The sequence below is a fragment of the Astatotilapia calliptera genome, chromosome 2, assembly GCF_964374335.1.
Source record: "Astatotilapia calliptera chromosome 2, fAstCal68.1, whole genome shotgun sequence".
Lineage (NCBI taxonomy): Eukaryota > Metazoa > Chordata > Actinopteri > Cichliformes > Cichlidae > Astatotilapia > Astatotilapia calliptera.
Genome location: NC_137423.1, coordinates 34,703,806 through 34,720,168, shown reverse-complemented (window position 1 = coordinate 34,720,168; position 16,363 = coordinate 34,703,806). Strand labels below are relative to the sequence as shown.

At 38.2% G+C, this 16,363-nt stretch overlaps 1 protein-coding gene and 1 long non-coding RNA gene across 3 annotated transcripts in view; one reads left to right on the top strand and one right to left on the bottom strand.

Moving 5' to 3' along the window:
- fgf13a (fibroblast growth factor 13a) overlaps positions 1 to 16,363 on the bottom strand; it is a 99,104-nt gene that overhangs the window by 51,153 nt on the left and 31,588 nt on the right. The window lies entirely within an intron of this gene.
- The window catches only part of LOC145431878 (uncharacterized), a 29,320-nt gene continuing 23,669 nt past the window's right edge, over positions 10,713 to 16,363 (top strand). The window contains exon 1 of the long non-coding RNA XR_013912184.1: positions 10,713 to 10,891. This is a non-coding gene — a long non-coding RNA (uncharacterized LOC145431878). The remainder of the gene's footprint in view (positions 10,892 to 16,363) is intronic.

Here is a 16,363-nt window from a genome sequence, read left to right as displayed (position 1 = left end):
CTCGGGTCCTCTACCAGAGGCCTGGGAGCTTGAGGGTCCTGCGCAGTATCTTAGCTGTTCCCAGGACTGCGCTCTTCTGGACAGAGATCTCCGATGTTATTCCCGGGATCTGCTGGAGCCACTCGCCTAGCTTGGGAGTCACCGCACCTAGTGCTCCGATTACCACGGGGACCACCGTTACCTTCACCCTCCACATCCTCTCGAGCTCTTCTCTGAGCCCTTGGTATTTCTCCAGCTTCTCGTGTTCCTTCTTCCTGATATTGCTGTCATTCGGAACCGCTACATCGATCACTACGGCCGTCTTCTTCTGTTTGTCTACCACCACTATGTCCGGTTGGTTAGCCACCACCATTTTGTCCGTCTGTATCTGGAAGTCCCACAGGATCTTAGCTCGGTCATTCTCCACCACCCTTGGGGGCATCTCCCATTTTGACCTCGGGACTTCCAGGTTATACTCGGCACAGATGTTCCTGTACACTATGCCGGCCACTTGGTTATGGCGTTCCATGTATGCCTTGCCTGCTAGCATCTTGCACCCTGCTGTTATGTGCTGGATTGTCTCTGGGGCATCTTTACACAGCCTGCACCTGGGGTCTTGCCTGGTGTGATAGACCCCAGCCTCTATGGATCTTGTGCTCAGAGCTTGTTCTTGTGCTGCCATGATTAGTGCCTCTGTGCTGTCTTTCAGTCCAGCTTTGTCCAGCCACTGGTAGGATTTCTGGATATCAGCCACCTCCTCTATCTGCCGGTGGTACATACCGTGCAGGGGCCTGTCCTTCCATGATGGTTCCTCGTCTCCCTCCTCTTTCTTGGGTTTCTGCTGCCTGAGGTATTCACTGAGCACTCGGTCAGTTGGGGCCATCTTCCCAATGTATTCTTGGATGTTCCTTCCTTGTCTCATCCTGGACTGTGGTGCTGGCACTCACCAGTCCCCGGCCCCCCTTCCTTCCGCTTAGCGTACAGCCTCGGGGTGCTGGACTTGGGGTGAAACCCTCCATGCATGGTAAGGAGCTTTCATATATATATATATATATATATATATATATATATATATATATATATATATATATATATATATATATATATATATATATATATACATATATATATATATATATACATAGTGCGGTGACTCCCAAGCTAGGCGAGTGGCTCCAGCAGATCCCGGGAACAACATCGGAGATCTCTGTCCAGAAGAGCGCAGTCCTGGGAACAGCTAAGATACTGCGCAGGACCCTCAAGCTCCCAGGCCTCTGGTAGAGGACAGGAGTTTGAAGGATAAACTGCCCGCAGGGGCGTGCTGGGTGTTTTATATATATATATATATATATATATATATATATATATATATATATATATATATATATATATATATATATATATATATATATAATTGTAACAGAGGAATTATGACTTGATAATAGTTACACCAAGACTCCAATCACAGTGGAAAAAGCCAGCTTATTAGACTAAATAAACAACCTTTTAGCAAGACCAGAGTCCTAAACAATGACCATAAACTCTAAAGTTAGTACAGAACGTCCCTTGCTTGGCACAGTATGTGTCTCCTCACATATTTAATAGATAGATACGCAGAGCATATATTCAATTTTCCACACCTGGAACAATCAGTTATCACATAAATTGTGTCCTGCACAACTCAGCGGCATGTTTGCTCCTCTTTGATGCTCTCAGATAACCTTTCTCCAGTAGTTCAACTCAGCAAAAAATATATTTATATATACCGGTAACTTTTCATATAAATAAGTAGCTCAGACTGATTCAAATAGCAACACAAAACAATGCCAGAAAGGAGTCAGTCAAGAGAATATTCAAATATTCGCTCCATCTTTTAGCAGTTTTCTCCCTGTCCCATGTTTGCTTTGTATTCTTCACAAGAAAACTAAACATAGACTCTTTCGCCATTATTATAATTATTCCAAAGCTCGATAGAGTTAAGCTGTAAACCATTTACTACATATTTAATCCTTTATATCATTTTTACTAAATATACCTTTCTGAGGTCACTGCTGATGTAGAAAATGGGAACGGGTGTAAAAGACAGGGAGAAAAGACTCTTGAGAACTACAACAAATGTCTAATTACAGCCAGCAATTATTAATGAGCCAGCTAACTGTTGGCTCATTAGAGGTAATAAAAAAGAGTGACGATGGGGCTAAGAGGACGACTGCAAAGGAGGGGGTAGGCACTATGTTTTACAGCTTTCATCCTCTCCCCGGCCTTGATGAAGAACGCATATTTGGGAATGAAGGACGCATGATGGATGATACAGCGAGGCTTGGTACCTCACTCTCCATCAGGACAGCCACTCACAGACAGAGTGAAATGTCAGCCAGGTTCGTGATAGTCCGTGATCTATAGACACCAGTGCTGCCGCACTGGACCTCCAGCAAACTGCAATAGATATTCCTGCCCCTCTGACAGGAATAAATCTAACAGTAAGGAGAAATACTTACAAATAAAGTGCAGGGCAGTGCAGGATATATCTTGCTTTGGTTAGTTGAACATCTATTTAACACCCCCTACCATTAGGTCATGTGTGCAACAGTACAGTAGATGTGCTGCGTATTTATAGTATGTAGAATAAAGTAAGTAAGGCACAATAACAATGTTGTGCTCATTTTCATATTTGGGTTTATCTATGTTACTGTGGGACAAAGGAGCAGGCTTAATATGAACAGGTATTATTGTTCACATGCTCAAACTTCCATCTGCCATGGTCAAATGAGGTTCAAGGACAACCAACTGATGTAGTGTCAGATCTAGAGAAATGGCTTTGACTTCCATAGGTGCACTGGTAATTTGCACCAGTTACTCAAGTCATGGCTTGTATCCATCACGAAGGCGACGCACATGCATCACGTGCTTGACAAATAGCATACTCACTAAATTAGAATCAAAATTAAGCACAGAAAACGGGTCTGTAGCCTGAGGTTTGTGTTTCAAAAATAGCCTGGCCTCAATGTAGTTTTACAAGAAGCAGAATCTAGCACATTGTCTTCTGGGATGCTTTTGGTTCAGCGTGGCTCAATCTCAAGAAAGAATAGTTTTATTTTGGTTGTAAGTCACCTTGCAGGCAGCAGAGAAAGTAAGTCGAGTTGAACTGGAGGTTTTCTTTGAAACGCAGAATGAGCTTGCATTTTTATTCCTGCTCTATCATGCCTCTGAACTGTCACACTCACTTTTTCTTTGTCTCTTTTTCTTTTGCTTCTTTTTTTTTTTTTACATAACCAGCAACTTTATGGAGTGGTAGTTTTAAATACCATAAGCTCATCTAATAGATAACCTTTCTAATTACTATGAATCTGATCCAGCCAGAAAAACACTAGCAGCCTTATTTTGTTTTATCTTTCTATATCTATAATAAACCCTAACCAAGGTTTCTGCATTGCTTAGCCTTCATTATGTCTAATAGCTGTTATATTTTATAGATGAATTAAACTTTTAAATTGTGGCTTTAGCGTATGGAGAAATGTAAAATATTGTGTATGTTTTCAGATAATTTGTCATGCTCCAGTAGTATTATAGTATATTAAAACTTATGTCAGAATCCAATTCCATTAGTAGAAAGAAAGCACAACTTGTAAAGGACCACAGAGCAATTACTCAAATGCAACATGATATGGCCATAGCTCCAGTCATGCTCCCCCAGCAAAAGCAATCCATTTACACCAATATGTACCATGTATAGAAGCTATGAGTCTGCCTCAAAGGGGCGGCAGACATCGTGTCCTATTTATTCATCTAGAAATGAGTAGGTGTTGAAATATTGTGTCTTTTCTCAAACAATAAGCTTCAAAACAATGTGGAAAAAACAGGAAGTCTTGGTCCACTGAACTAAGGCGCAACAGAACAAGGAATTTAAGACGTTGCCATGAGGAGAAAAAGGTATGGCCAAAGGAGGACAATGAGTAGAAGCTTCTGACCAACTCGTCTAGTATGAGCCCAATCGACTGAGTTACTTTTGGTGGCTTTAATAGGTTACTAAAAAGAAAAGCCTTTTTAAAACTGCTGTAGTAACATGCAGAACACTTGTTTCTCTTCTTCTAAAATTGCATCAGTGGTCTTAGAACATAATTTGTGACCCCTGTTGAGGTGTCTTAGCAAGTTACTGTAGGAGTTACTGTGGTAGAGCGCTATCAGAAGTTCTCATAGGATTTTCTGCTTGCAAATTAGTGAAATAAAGGTGTATTTCTGCACAGCGTGGCATTGAAAATAATAGGGTTCAGTATAACAGACTTCCAATGTAGGGATCCCTTAATAATAAGAAGTATAAAAGCTATCATTTATATTTAAAAATGTAAATATTGGTATATGTAATGATAGACAGTATAATATACATAATAGCACCATAACCAATAGCACCAATAGTTATCCCGCTGGCACTCAAACAGTGCAGTATTGCACCTACCATAATACTACCTACTACGCAAGTGAATAAGGAAGAATAAGAATAACTAGCAGGGGTTGACAAAGTTTTTGTCAAAGAAAAAAATAATGGATATTTATGAGAAGTCTAGAAAGATCATTGTAAACCTAAGTGCTTGGTTATTCTTAACCTTACTATAAAACATGCCCTGAGAGTAATTTTTTACATGTAATTTCACCTTTTTTGACACTTTTTTTCTCACCTTTTGCTCTAATGTGCTACTTTGCATGTATGCACACAAGCATTTATAGACGCACAGATGAACATGTAAAATGTTTCATCTCCCTCCCCGTCATGCATTCAAATATTTCTGGGTTCAAACACGCACTCATGCTGAGAGAGATTAATGTTAAAGATCCATTTCACCGCAATTAACAGCTGACGAGAGCAAACTGGATCATAAAGTCTATACTACTGCCTGCTGATTAATAGGCCTTTGACTGCGGGATGACTGAAACATTGTGGGAGGTGGTTCAAGGGTAATAGGATCAACAAAGCCTGAGAGGTAAGTGACTCCAAGTAGCTTATGATATATCTCATGTCAAATCCACTTCAAAGTCACATACGATTTATACTTTCTTTTCACATCAACCCCACGCTCGCTGTAGAACATTACGAATAACGTTACACCGATCGAAAGAACATGTAGCTTGTCCATCACACTATATGGCTTGCCGGTGTTTAAAAGCATATACTTTGATGTGCAGTCATCTTCCCATGGGGATTTTAATAGGAAACATCTGTCTTTTAAGCATAAGACGATTAGCACAGTGTCAACTATCTCCTCCAAAAGCCCTTGGATTTGAAGAAATTAACCAGGCATTGACATGGTAAGAGTGGATATTAAAACATAAAATACATAAAATCTTCATAATCAATTCTGGAAAAACAGACAGTCAATCTTGTTGCAAGATTTAAAAAAATTAAAAAATAAATGTTTTGGTTACATTTTTGATGACATTAAGCTGCCTGTGAAGCTTGTAATTGATTAATTTTCTGGAAGTGGCCGATTGCAGCCTTTTTGTTTTATTAACCAGTTCAGAATGTGATATAATAAAATTACTCCTTAGCCTAAAAAAGAAATTCAAACAGTTGCTGCTTTCAAATGACATGGCAAGTTCATTAATGCACTGCAGAAGTCTGTAGCAGCTGTTTGACTGCTCTTGGCTCCAAGCGGAGCATTTGTTGCTTTTTGATGAAAAAACATGTGATATAGCTATGAATGGGTGAACAGAAAGATGCCACTCGTGTTAATGGATCGATGCACTTAATTAAAGTGGGCAATTGCTCTTCAAAAGCACACCATGTGGTGCACAGAGAGCAAAGGGAGAGAAAAATAAGTAGCATGTAAAACACTTTGCAAAAGCCATAAATGTGTCCTTGAGAGGTCCAGTGGTATTTGTGGCCTTAGATGCTCAATACAAAAAAATGAGAAATTGCTTGCTGCCAACAGAGCACTGTCATCTAGTGAGTTGGATAGAAGGAGGTAATCTCAGTGTGAGACCTGCAGCTGAGTGCAAGAGAAAGAGCGAATCCATGCTGTTGGCCCATGAAGCCAAGTATCATTGTCTGGAGCATAGTAGTTATAGATCTCCTGTAGTCAGTCGGTTTAATCTGACGAGAAAACAATAATTAAAACATTCAAAAGCTGTAAACTAGCATCAGTATTTGACATAATCAATTATTTAAACCCACTAAGTTTGTCATTTCTTGTTGTCCAATAGTATTATATAATGGCATGCAGTGCACCTGCCTTCTAGGTAGCAGTGGCAGCAGTCATCCAATAACTAACTGCACTAACTAATGTCTGAGTTCATGGTTGACTAAGTGCAAATGGCAATCTCACATTCTATATTACACATTACTATAAGTTAGTATGAGGTCATCGGGTCTTGGGTCAGTGTTAAGTAAACTCTACCTCAAACTACATAGAGGTAAAGAGCAAAGTAGACAAAGTACTGAGCGGTTCAAACACTATATCACTAAATTCAAAGTTAAAATTTGAGAAGTTGTGTAACTGGATGTGAGTACCATATAATCATATCACCACTAAGCCTTCACAGGTTGTGACAAGACTCTTTATTAATTACTGCACTGAAATAGTCCTTGAACCAAGCCTTTCCGCCAAGAACACAGTCTCTGGCAGAGCAAATATGGAGGGCAGCATCTTCCTGTGCCTTCTGCCAACCAGATCAGATCCCAGATGGGCATCAAAACCTATCGTACTTTAGTTTATTAATGCACATTTACAGCCTTCACTGTTGTTAGAGGAGGAAAGGTAGCAGAGGGAGAGGGGGCGGAGAAGGAAAGTGGAGGAGTAAAGCCATTTGCACAGTTTTAAAGAACAAGAGTACGAGGTGGAGAAGAGAAAATCAGGGTGACCTTATTAGTGTGAGTCTATTTACTGAATTTCTGCAGCAAACATGCTGAAGAGTCTTCAAGTCTTTTATGACAGATCAGTATTTTTTAAAAATAACAGCTCCAGGGATGGAAATGAGAAATGTTAGATTTAAAGTTGAAGTGGTCAAGAAAAATGCCTCTCTCCATATCGCTTTGCAGAGATTTGGAAGAGAAAGAAGTCACTGAATACTTTATAGGACCTATATTTTTTAAAGACTAAAACTATGTAAACTATGTAAATATAAAACTCAACAAACTTAGATAAATATTTTAATTTGTGTTTATTAATTTAAAAATAAAGTACTGTTAAATTATCACAGCTGTGGCAACCAAACACTTTAATTAACAAACACCTCAGACACTACAGAATTAAATGTTAAAAGAGTAGTGAAACACACTTGTTTTACAGGGTTTTTTGTTTGGTTTTTGTTGGGGGGGGGGTTTCCAGCCAAGTGTTGTTCACTCTGCAAAAGTGAACATTACAAAAAAATTACAGAAAATGTGTTTTTGTTAACCTCATTGTGTTGTGACGGTGTTGTTAAGACCTGCAATAAACACTGTTCCATATGTCTTCTTTGATTAATATGCTCTATAAAAGTCCTGCAGTGTGTGTTAATAATGTGTGGGTATTGAGGGGGAGTTTATGAGGAAATGAAATTCAAATAAAAAGTTATGAGCCTCTGGTGAGACCTGGAGATTTATACTGCAATCCATGGTTTTTAAAGCCACGTCTGGTATTATTCCTTGTAGGAGCTTTAATTATATATTCACGATAGTTTTTTAAGTAAACATGCTGTAGATATGAATATGAAGGATAAATAAAACTGGGTAAAATTTGGAGAACATGTGAAGCGGGACAACTTCTACCAAATTAATTTTTTTAAAAGCACGGGGATCAGTTAATAGCTTCTTTTAGGACAATATCAGGTAATATAGCTAACCCTTTAAAGATGGTAAATGTAAAAGGTAAATGTAGAGAATATAATGTACCACTTTGGAAAGTTTGTCCTAGAAATTAGATTATGTATTTGCAGATCCATTAATTTCTCATTGTATTATTAGAATATGAATTGAACTACATATTCCAGTTCTTGTCATGTGACAATTGACAAATCCTGTTCATTCGCAGCTGTTACACACCCTCAACCTTTCCTACTACATAAGCCAACATCACAGCTGCTGAACCATCATGTGCTCAACACACTCTCCCAAACACACCCAGCTACATTCTCAAATGTTCAACCAGTAGAAAATGGCACATGGGGACATTTAAAGTGGTGTTGGTAGCAGCCATCAGTCATAGTATTGCCAAAATAGTTCATATGATGTTCAGCACATCCCTAGATGCCATATTCACACAGAAAAAGAATGTTTCTTTTCTGGTGCTTTGCTCCTGTATAACAGTGTCTGCATTTGTGAAATCACAATTATTTGAATTTTTGTCTGTTGTTTTGACACTTTAATAACCGTTTAAAGTAAAACACAGATCCACCTTTTTTTTCCTCTTTTCATCTGTTTTATACCAAGTCTTAGTCCCCAGCATAATACGTCAGTGGGAAATGGTGACTGCCTCACTTTGTCTCCCTGTCTAAATCCTACACAAGCTCTGACGATGGTCTGCCAGCACAGTGAAAAAAAACCTACCTCTTCTGAGGCCTCTGTCACTTTGAAGAAATCAAACTGGAGCTGTAGCACGTAACACCCACGTCACAGCACGACAGCGCCGACAACAATTTCATTCCGGCTGTTTATGGTGAGCTCATTGTCTCTGGTCATCTTGGCTCTCGTGTTTCTCACAGCTGACTGACTCAAATGTGATTGTGTACGTTGAACAAGCCTGCATACCGCAGTTTGCATGGGAGGGAGTATCTGGGAAGTCCATCTGCCCAAAGGGCCTAGGGGCATGTGAAGACTATGCTTGTGTGTGTATTTTTATATTCATGTTTTACCTTTATGAGCCAGGACAGTTACGGAAAGTGAGGACATTCCTGCTATTCCTCTGTTTGAACTATCAAAAGCCCATTTCACAGATAAGTCAGAGTTAGGGCTTTACACATAATACGTTTATGTGTGATAATAAAATGTGCTATATAAGCAAAACTGCCACTGCTAATTGGAGGGCATTTTAACCCATTGTTAGATCGTTGCTAAATAAGAACCTACAGGGGTCTAATATTTACTTGGATGCCAAATCCTTGTGGTGTAGGACTTTACAAGAGAACACATACATCATACTAAGATGTATATATAGTTCCAAGACATAATCGAGACTCGACAATAGCTAAAATTATTAGCCACCATTTCTTACTGACATCTACTGATATCTTATGCTGGGTACTAAGGCTTGGTACACAGATGGAAAGTATCTAAGTATTTTTTTGAAAGTGACTTTCTATTGGCTGCTAGGGCTTTTTATGTGTTTGTTTGGCGACCGCCTTTCAAAGACCCTCAAAATTCAAGTTGTTCTTTATCTGTGGTGCTCTCTTCATGTTTTTTGATCTTATCATTTGAAGTTATCATATGGTAGTTGATATTGAATATATTTTTCATACAGTCCCCCGCCAAGAATTTTTTAAAGTGCCCATCTTTTTACAGTTTCAAGGACAACTTCCAAGATGTTTCCGTGAAACGGGCTACCTGGTGCATTAAGTTACTGTAGTTTTATGTCACAGCTTGAAAACCTTGTTTTGCATAAAGCTAAATAAAGTTGACTATTTATGGTTCATATATTTTGCCAGTTTAACTACAGAGAGAACTTTTTGGGTGGGTTTCCAAGCAGGTGTGGCAATGTCTCTCTAATTTATCAGCATATCTTGTGTTACAAGGAGGGTGGTTGAATCTAAAACTTTAAAAGAAAGCAAATGTTTGAAATGAAAGACAGTGTGATAAATAAACTATGTCTACAAAGTGCTGCAGCTGAGTGCAGTTCTGGTTCTGACTTCTTACCAGGTTGACATTCTGAGTCTGTGCGTGTGTTTTTGTGTGCGTGTTTGGAAAGGATAGGATGGGCATCAGATGACGCAACAGTACCAGCATTTTATGACTACACAGAAGCCATTACAAAGTTGAAGAGTACAGCGGAGAGAGAGGGAGAGAAAGAGGGATGAGTGTAGGATTTAGCTTCACACCAAGACATAAATTATGCATTCGGGCCATCCAGACATGTAGTTGTGTATCTTTTATGAATGCCTTACAGAGGCAAAGCAAGTTTAGCTAACATTTCAGTGCTACACATTAAGTGAGAGAGAGAGTGAGCGAGAGTGGTAGATGTAAAAGGGGCATGGGGGGGGGGGGGGTATTTTAGCAGTAACGTCTGACACAACCTATGATAAAAGCTGTCATCCGAGAGCAGTGCAGCAAAAAAGGTTCATTCCATCCGTCTTATGTGGGCACTGCACTTGAAGGATTTAAAAAAGTGATACATGGAGTAGAGTTCTCCCACTTTCGCAGTTTGATCCCAAGTGAGCGTTTTATAGGAATTGCATCCAGTCATAAACAAATAGGGCAAATGGCACCATCTGTGCAAACTGGATGAGGGGGTTATCATTTTAAGTCCTGCAGATAGTGACCATTAAAAAACAGGACCACTATAAAAGACCACACTTTTTCATCAAGTGTCATCTCCTTTGATCTTAAAGAAAAGATACATGTGTGTCAGCATGTAACCAACTATAAGTCCAGGTGTAGTTGTACTGCCAGTAGTAGTAAATATAAGTGGAAAAACTGTGCACATGTGCGCGTCCAATGCTGAGTGAAGCTCCAGGCTAGGTTTACTATCTAGTGTTTACAGAGAGCCTGATCAGAGGGATTACAATTACACAGGAACTGCTTAAGACAGCTGCTTTACTCAGTGTTATCAAGCCACCCACACTCACCATACGCTGACACCTAACAACACGCACAAGTGGTAAATGGAAATCTACACCCTTCCTGGTATTTATGAGCACTTAAAACAGTAACAGGTGACGATCTGGGGTGCTGGTAGATTTATTGACAACATTTCTCCAGGGATTACTGGCATCCGGACATATCAAACAACAGGCAAGTAACATAGCATCAGAAAATACCTTTGTTTTTCAGTCTGTATGTCATACTGCAATTTCTTGTAACTATTCAATTTTAAGGCACTAATAGTGAGCATCATTCACAAGTATGTATGAATAGTGTAGACTTAAACAGAGACAAAAGACATGGGTTTTGCCAGTTTGACAGTGTTTACTGGGATTGGAAATGAAGACAGAAATAGCTTAAGCCAAATCAGATCCGTTCTCATACTTATTTATTTATTTATTTATTTATTTTACAGAAACATTTTTTACAGTCACTCCAACTTGTTATATATTTAAACAATGAGAGACATCTGTCTTAATCTTGCTCATCATTTGCCCTAGGCTAGGTAGCCTACCTAAACACTCTCAAAACACTCGCTTACTGAAATACATCAATTCAGCCCAAAAATCAAATAACTTTTTTTTTGTTGCTCTATTTAAAATGTGACAATTTGGTTTCTAACAAATGTGGTTCAGCTCAACACCTCCCAAGGAAATCAAATACACTAGATTTAGTCTGATCTGCCTCAAAATAAGCTTTTCTCCAGTGTGACAGAATGAAATAAAACTACATCATAGCAGTTATCCAGCAACTATTTTTAACACAACACAAAAAGCTGCCAGATTATTTAGTGATATCATGTGAGACTAAATGTTAGCTCCAGGGAGGGGAAAGAAAGCACCAGTTGTTGGTCATCTCCATGATGTTAAAGTGCTTCTGTAACTGAAAACCACTGGTTAGCCTGCCACACTTTTCCAGAACATTCTACACTGCAGGGTTTGAGGAATAACTGGTGAGCCTCACTAAAATGCTCCAGCTTCATTTTTTATATGCTTTCATTCATTTCATTCAGACATTCACCCACTGATAGATTCCTGTTGCCTGAATGGATTGCTGAAAATAAAGTACCTGGCCCATGCCTGCATCCTCTTCCTCCTGTAAAGAGAGATTACTGTGTTCTTCCCTCATTAATGGTGCCACAGCTGTTTGATTTTTGTGTATTTAAACAGCCAGCACTGATGAGCAGGCACCAAGGCCACAAAACAGTAAACCTGCTTACAGCATTGCAGATAATTGCTATGACAACATCCACAGTGGATAAGACATAGAGCGGCTGGAATAGAAACAAAGCAAATGTTTGCAATGTTCGATCAAATGAGGCAGTTTTTCCCATGAGATATGGGCTACAGTATGGTCGATACTTGTTTAATGAGGAACTATTGTATCAATTAGGCACTAATTACTCCATTAAAGCTCTTGTGACTTTATAGTTGGGTAGTTTGTTAGTGGGATTCATCCAACAATTAATGCCATGGTGCCATGATTCAAATGCTGCTGACACTGTTCACAAGAGCAAAGTGTATATGTTCTTGTCTGTGCTGTTAACTTCACTTTTGTACACTGAACTTAAGTACAAGGCATGTTTGTCAGCTACATCAGCTATACTGTTATAATAATTATGCGATTGCCATATTTATACAGCAGAGGCTGTTTGCAGCAGTGATGGTATACTTTGATTTAATTTCTTATTTTAGTTACAATATGCTGTATTTTTATATTTTAATTATTTAAATGTCATTTGTATTAAACCTATCCCTAAAATGTTGCCCAGAAGTGCAGCTTTCCTATTTAAAAAAAAAAAGAAATGCATTTTTCTTTAAAATGATGCCTCTGATCATATATCATAATTGTCATGTGATGACAATTATGAGCATTCTTGACAGTTTCATAGGTCAGTTTGTACTAACAGTGCTGCCCTTTAGTCCTAACAGAAAGCCAAGTAAAACACTAGAAACAAATGCCACACCACTGACCAATGAAAATGGCACTGAGAAAGATTCTTGATGCAGCATCCCTTCCCTCATGTTATTATAGTTGTATTGCCACAGCTACAGGCAAGATGTCATATTCAGCTGAGATGAAGAGATACTAAGAATAAACCCAGTATGCTCGGTGCTTGATAATAATATTAAAATCAAAAACACACGCACACGCATCAGGAGTGCAGGATTTGAAATTACGCACCACGGCAAACTATCACAGTGATCAGTAAAGCTACAGATTTTGTTTTGAATCACACCCAAAATTTGACTGCATCCATGACAATTTACGCAGATCATTGAAAGTCATTATCAGCTCCAGCTCCTGCGCTATCAGTGTCTGTCTTTCTAAAGACATCGAGCTCAGTCTTCATGGTAGCATACAAAGGTATTGTGAAATAAATGGTTTAGATTTTCTTTATTATGCTGTGTAACTGCTAATAAGGATGGTTTTCAAAGCAGTAACCAAATAATGTAAATTATGTATTTTGAGGAAATGATTTTGATTCTTTGAGTAAAAAAATGAAAAAAGTGCCAGTCACACCTAATTTATCTGAAATATACTTAATGAGGCTCTACATGTGCTTATACTGCATTTCTATTATAGCTGCAATGATAGAGCTATACATTTTTTTTGTTATTGGGTATACTTGTGTTGTTTTTGTACAATAGTAAATTAAATATTTGTAAGTTTTAGGCTGTTATTAGGACACAAGAAGACATTTGATGGCATTTTATACTCTACAATATTATGATTGTTCTATTTTCAGCCTTATGTTCATTTCTCTGTGCTTCAAAGCCTCTCTAAGACAACCATAATCCTACATATTTATGCAGCCTGTATTCCTGATAACAAGTCAACCAAAAATGCAAGATCAGTGGCGCACTTCTTCTATATATTAATAATACAGCCAACAATTAAGAGCATAATTTCTCTGTAATTTAATTAAATTTCAATGCATTATAATTTATATTAGAATGTAATTGTATTTGCCTAAAAGCTACATGTAGTGTGCCTACCTACTTCATGGTAGGGACTTCATGTTCTGCTTTACCAACTTACAAAAAAATAAATACTATCAAAATTTGCAGGCCTTATAATAGTACAGGTAACATTATAATGATAGAGCTAAAGTTAAGCAACTGGCACACACCCCAAACACCCCAGTGCACTCACAGTGTGACATAGGGAAATATTGTTTGTTTTTCCACAAAATTACCAAGAAAGTACACAGTAATTAAAATTACTTCCTGTAAAATACCATGAATTTAGGCACTACTTTAAATGAGTTTTGGACTTCCTAAATATAATCATAAAGTATTTTTTCTTCTTTCCTATAAAATACATGAAGTTATGCCCTACTTATACATGTAAAATTACTTACGCACTAACTAAAATTCTCCATGCAATTCTTAAAGTTATTTACATAATAATTTGTGTTTCTTTTCCTGTAAAATAATGGAAGTTATGAACTACCTAAAATTACTTATTAATGATTTCTTTGTTTCCTGTCTAAACCTGGCGTGTTGACCCTGATGAAGGCCACAGGCTGAAACGCGTTGGTCAATTATTAAAGTTGTTCATCTTCCCTCAAGTGTTGCTGGAGTTCCTGCATTGTAAACCTGGCGTGTTACCCAATTGTTATAGTGTACCTGTTTTTCAGTATTTGCAGGAAAATGTGATATAATATAAATATAATAGCATTTAATTACAGGAGGATTACACCCTTAGTCATTAGTTGTATTATAAAGTATCACTATTTTTTTTTCATTATGATACATAAGATATTTGGAAACTTTAGACTTCAGCAATGCCGCAGAAAATAAGTTTAAATCCCTTTAGACACATTACATACAGTTAGACCCAAACAGAACAGCATTTTAGATGCTTTCTGATTCCACAACTTATCAACAGGATTTTTAAACAAGGGTAAAAAGACCAGGTGCTCTTTTTAAATACAATAGCTCTCTGCCAGCAATCTGGAGTCATGGATCTGTCAGATTGTTTTGAGTACAGGTTTTCATTAAACTGTTGTATGCTGCTGTTTCCTATCTGATGTTGATAAGGGCTCTGACATAAAGTCACAGCCCTTTTTAATGTCAGAGCAGCAGACCTAATCCAGCAAACATGAACATGCTACCACTGGCATCAGTACTGAGGCGCTTACAACAGTACACATCATTCTCACAGACTTACAACTGATGCTTTCCCCACAGTCTATCAGGTCTAAATCTAATGCAGACTGGATATGCCTTTGTCCTTCATGTGACCTAACCACAAACACTCCATTATGGCTTGACACTATAAATCCCAGAGGGACTCTGGTTCAGTACATAAAGCACCTTTGCTCCAGCACAATTCCCTTAATTGAACTTTTTCATGTTACTCTGATTACCATGGTATGTCAAAAAGCTATTAGGGTAAAGTAGCCATTGCACACACTCAGCTTTTACTGTACTTCTAATTCTATCTAGTATGAACTGTCAGTCGCTGTGTCTTTAAACTGTAAAAAAAAAATGCATGTATGACATGTAGCATATAGCACAGTAAAATTTGGCAGCAAAGTTGAGTGATAATGGTTAGGAACTCCAATCACTAAAGTGAGCAGCAGCGCTTTTCCGTGACCTTTCTTGCTGCTAGCTTGATTTTCACCAGCCACAGAGGATTGTGTATAAAAGGGAAGAAATGATGAAAGATCTCTTTCAGGGTAGAGGCGATCTAATTTGAAAGAGGCCGACAGATGCAGAGTAGTATAGCCACAGACTATACGCATACTACAGTTTAAGACACAACAACCGGCTAATATGTATATGGACTATAAAAAGACACACAGATTGCTCTTATGGGAAAAACGTTTGACGGTTATACAATAATCTGGAAGGTGATCATTGTATAATAATGTTCAATAGTCACCTTACTTTTCAATTTAAATACCAACAGTAGATTCAGATTTTAAGAGCATGCTTAAATTTTTCGTAAGCAGATGATTGTTGGTAATAAAAAAACGAAAGAAATATAGAATAGCAGCGTCTGTGAACCCGATGACCTGACTACCTTCTTGAAAATTTATAGAACGCACTTCTGCACCTCTCCACCTGTCACACGTCGGTACCTTCAGAGCTCATCCACAAATACTAACACTTCAAATACTTTAGCAGTAATCAGCACCACATCCACAATCATTCTCTTCATTCTTGGCCTGCCTTCAACCTACTCAGTGACCTGCCCCCTGACCTCTGCCATAAACAGGTGTGATGACAGGCTGTAGGAGCAAAGCTGTGAACGTGGCACAAAGTTAAACGCATGACGACAGCTTAGCAACCAGTGAGTGTTTTAAAATAACTCGTGTTTTTGGCCCAGCAAAATAACTTGATAATACTTTAACCAAAAATACTGTGGACTGTTGCACTTAGACTTTTAAGAGAAACATTTAGGAAAATGCTGATTACTGCAGTTTGAAACCTGACTTTATTTTAATCACCGTCACTGATGAGTATTTTGAAATACCTCAATGATGTCATACTTTGAGACCAGCATATGTGTCACATGTGGTCAAACATTTGTAGATCCTTTAATGGATTCCGATCTGCAACATTAATAATTGCAAATGCCTCGCCAAACTTAAACTTCTCTGCGAGAAGT